Source organism: Anopheles marshallii, chromosome X (genome assembly GCF_943734725.1).
Source record: "Anopheles marshallii chromosome X, idAnoMarsDA_429_01, whole genome shotgun sequence".
In the NCBI taxonomy this organism is placed as follows: domain Eukaryota; kingdom Metazoa; phylum Arthropoda; class Insecta; order Diptera; family Culicidae; genus Anopheles; species Anopheles marshallii.
The window spans coordinates 8642547-8647538 of record NC_071325.1 but is presented as its reverse complement, the minus strand read 5'-3'; positions in this window follow the sequence as shown (position 1 = coordinate 8647538).

Genomic DNA, 4992 nt, shown 5'->3' with positions numbered 1-4992 from the left:
TTCTCAGATGACTGCAGCGCGTTGGATAGCCGAGCCTGGGTGGAGTGGGAAGTAAAGGCCCGTGGTTGGCTGCTAAACCTTGTGCTTGATAGAAAATAATTTTCCCACACACACACACACACACTCTCGACTCCATCGTCACCATGCCGCCATCCGTACGGTTTTGGTGTGGAGAACCAATTTCCATCCGGGCGGTGCGGTAGCAGCTTTAATGTTCACGCTCCTTCGGTGAGGTGAGGATGGTTCTGTTTGATCTTGAGCGTACCGTTCTGCCCGTAGGGTCCCGTAGTTGGTGTGTTGGGCAGGAGGCGGCTGCGGCACGAATCAAATCGCACCCCGGGACGAGCTTTTTCCCCGGGAGCCCAACTTACCTTTTAGCGGAGTCGATTAACGTTTGAAGGTGCACCGCCGGGGTAATGCGCCCGGCAGCCGAGTGTGTGTGTGTGTGTGTACATGGAATTAATCTAGAATTCAACCGGTACGGGGGGTTTACTAAGCGCGTGGGACGATCAAACTTTATTTGAACGAAGGGTTTCGGAAGCTCGCCCGGCACTGTGCATTCAATTTAGCTACCGTGAAACCGTTTTACGGCCACATATTCTGCTGGCGAATCGATGGCAATGTATTCTTTGATTGTGCTTCGCCCCGGCCGAAGCTCGCAACAGACCGGCGGCGGGGTGGGCAAAAATTTTCCACCGGTGTGAAAATTAGTAACCTCGCCAGCTCAACGACTTCCACACGTTCGTACCACGGCGGTGTTCCATTAATCTAACGAACTTATTAGCTTGAGTGCATGTCCTGGCGATCCAAACCACCGAAAGCTGACGCACCCGTTGCCACCGTCAACATCAACCGGCGTTGACTTCAAAAGCCCGTGCATGGCCCGGGAGCGGCGTAAGACGAAATGATGAAGAGTTGCCGAGATGCCGGGACACGGGTGTTGTGTCGCGCAAGCAAAGAAGCTGGGAGCGGAGTTCTGGAAGAGATTTAAATTAAACGCTCCGGGCGGCGACGTAGTTCCAGAGCTAATCAGCTATAGCCATATGGTACGATAGCGTGGCATCGATACGTACGGTGGAGAAATCGATTAGTGACTGAATGAGCTTTCCTTTTCAAGACAGCTGCCCCCGGGGTAGGCTACCCATGCTACCGTGAAGCCTTTGTGCAGCGTTTAGTTTTTGGTTTGCCTATATACATTTTTTTTTCTTGCACGATGAGCTTGGTAGACAGACGATAGATTCGACGACCGTGACTTTGGGAAAAAATGCAAACAAGAACCAAAAAAAAAAAACAGAACAGAACGACCAGTAAGAACGAGCAGGAAAAAATGGTTCGTTTCGATCAAGCCGACAGCAGGAAGTAGTTGGAGCACCACAAACACACACATACGCATTGTCGGCTCGCTTGTCATGCTTTGCTAATCAGAATGTTTTAATTACTTTTTTAGACACCAAGTGGCCAAAAACAGTTTGGTTAATCGCAAAAAAAGAGCTATTTCACGTCAGCTCAGCGCACGGCCGGTTGGGGTTGGGGGGAGAAGAATCGGGAAGGGTTTTTAATTTCGGTTGCTCCAATGCAGCTGTCAGTTATGGCGCGTTACATTTTACGGAGTAGGCGTATTTTTTTTTTCGTTGTTCTTACGCATATTTGACAGCTAGTTTATCCGGGTGGAGGTTAGTTACCTGGTTAGAAGATCTACAACCACCTAGAAGATGGGATCTTTTACGACTTCTTTGATTTGGTGCGATTTCTGCGGTAAACGCGAACATTCAGTCGCGTCGCCAATGTGATCAAAATACGTAAGTGTGCGTATAGTGAATACTACTGCCGCATACTTACAGTGAGTAACGAGAAATTAAGTAAAGAAAAAAATAAACATTAGATTTTGATATCTTACAACAAAACACTGTTCATGAAAGGCAAAGGAAATCCTATCACATACACTTAAGAACCCTTAGTTTTAGGAAACTATCAATGAATTGATACATAGATTATGACTCACAAAAACAAAAATTTAATATTATCCATGAGTTAAAAAATGACAGTTTTTTTTAAATGACAGATGTTTTTTATCGTTTAACCGGTTCGCCTGAGTGGAACTTGAGTGTTTTTTTAATAAAAAGTTTATCTAGTTAAACTCTTTGGAAAATGTTTCATATTGTTAACAAATAATAACTTTTAATAACAAAAAAAAAAAAAACATATGAATACTTTTAACGTTGACATGTCATCTTCTTCTTTAATTATTGTACGTACAAAACTGAAGGGCCTATTACACGTGGAAATCGATGGATTGATCATACTTAAAAACAATTTTGCTTTCTTAAGTTACCAAACGATGTTTGAAAGATGTTTACCACTTGTTTATAGTGGGGATTACAGTTCGTAATGTTTGCAGCGAATCAAATTTGCACCCGACTCGACTCGATTGTTAGTTACCGTGATAAACTCTACGTAGATTCTACGGAAAAGGACATACAGCGTAATCCTAGCAACGTATACCCTAGGGCACATTGTGCCTAACCTAATGGATGAAGCTGTTGCTGAAGAATTTAAATAGAAAAGGTACGGAAACGGACACAGTTTCGAGCATTTGCAGCACAAAAAAGACGATGTAATTGCTCGCTACAAATCGGCCAGGTGTGAATAGGTATAGAAGCGGCCGCATGTTTTTTTTTTTGTGGGCAGAATATCTTTCACACAGAAAGGAGGAAAAAAACACGACCTAATTCCTACATGGGATGTATTTCGATGCTACGGAATGCCCATACAGGGTGCGGAGAATGGGATCGGTAAACTCGACAAACGAATCGGATGTATCGGTTCTGGGGAAGATTTTCATTAGCTCGAGAGGACACCTTTGTTCCGCTTTTGCCGGTGGGCATGGACAAAGGGGAGTATTAAACTCGTGCTCGTTTCCGTCATTTCCGGTGAGCGGTATTTTACCTTTTTTAAATTAATTTTCGCTAAACATGGTGTAATGAGATGAGGCACCGGTACGTGTTACTGGATGGAGTTGGTCATGCGTTGGTTTATAGACTGAAAAGACTGATTTTTTGAAAGAATTAGTTTACATCGTCAAATGCTTCTTCTTTGGCATTATAACTTTAGAATTTATGCCTTTTTTCTCATTTTGTGTTTAAGAATCGCAAAGAAAAAGATGACTTTAACGGTTGTTTTATTGTTATGCGCCGCACTGTATAATTTTTTGTTGCAAAACCAAAGCAATATTTTATGTACTTTATTCAGGAGCAAATGCTAAAATCGCAGTTCCTTGTTCGCTTTAATGGCCAATATTTAACATCCACTACAATCAGCACTGGATGCAATAATCAAGGCTTTAATTAAATCCCCCACCCGCCAATCTCTGGATGCATGTTTTGACGTCTTTTAATCGCTTGGCCATTGCTTCGCAAGACAGATTGGTGCGTTTTATGTCTGGCAGAAATATACATTCACGCGATCGTTCGATGGTGTATGATCTCAGTGCGAAACTATTAAGAATCCAGAACGCGCGTAAACAAGTCGGCAGCTCATCTTCTCCAGCGCGACCCCATCCCCGAGCAAATGAGCGGAATGCACAAACGTACGACATACGCCCCGGGTGGAACGGGCACATTCTAATGGCGTGGTCGCTGATGGGGGTTTTCGGTCTTTAACTTAAGCTCAATAAAATGTTAATTACACGAGAGCGGGCGCGCGCGCGCCCCGTTTAACGACAGAACCGTCGACCGGGTGGGAAGTAAAAACGGGCAAATTGAACCATAAACTACCCCGAAATCAAAGGCAAACGATGCCGAACTGATGCGCCACCATTACCGGGCGGGATGGTGCGGGCTTTAACGAGCCGCGTGTGCAAGTGATCGGAGTGCTCGGACCGGGTTGTTGGGTTTGCCTGTTGTGATATGTTTTGGGTGGAAGATTTTGCGGTTGTCGCGAAACGTGGATGGATCGGGTCAAAGGTGATTCTGGTTGGCGGTATGATTTATAAGCCATGAAATGGACACTCAAGTTTTGGTTAATTACTGGCACAGGTTATTGAGTGGAGGTGACGGACAAATGAGATCTGCATGCAAGATCTCTACGTCTTTGTGCTGTTTTAAACGAACGTCTTTTTTTTATTGCACAAGTTTTATCTGTCACATTTTGCTAACAACTCTGTCCTAGAAACCCCAAAGTATAGCTCTACCAAGTCAAGTAATAATATTTTGGAGGAGAAATTCCACTCAACTATTTTAATTATGAGAACAGTAAAACTTTTACTCGCAATATTTTTAATTATATAACTTCATCTTCTTTGATACCTCCCACAATTCTTTAACTGTGTAGCGAATTATGCATTTACTTTCTTCAGCATAGTAATGGAAAGGTGTATCATTTGCAAATCAGGGTAGGATCTATGTAAAAGGCGAAGTCATCTCAGTTCCTTACCTCAAAGAACTTGTGTTAGACATCTGAGTCTGAGTGCAGAAGGTTATTATTTTAATGCAGTCTCACTTTTACGATCTGTAGGAGGATATCACCATTATTATCCAAGAAATAGGGTCCATCCCATGATACGGCACTCCACGCATAGAAATGCGTTAGATCTGTGGAGGAATTATTTATTCTGGATCCTACGTTACACCATTCACGTCGAGATGAAACTATTATTAGTTTAGATAAGTATCCGAATTAGGAGTTCTGATAAGACATAAGTTCCAAATCCTCAAAATGTGTTTCAAATTCACCATTCAATAGTTTGACTGTATGTCTGATGAAAAACATTTTCATGTGATGTCGGGAAGAAAGTCATGTTTCTGAAATTCATCTTTCTACTTACTAATTGTTAATGATATTCGTCAATTGAAGAGAACTTTCATACATAATTTATAAGTTAATTACACACTTTAACATGCAATAAAGTTTGGGTTCATGTGTATGAAATCATGTATCGTGTATCATGGGATGTACTTAAGAATGCATAAAAAAATTAAATACGTCCATTAAAGT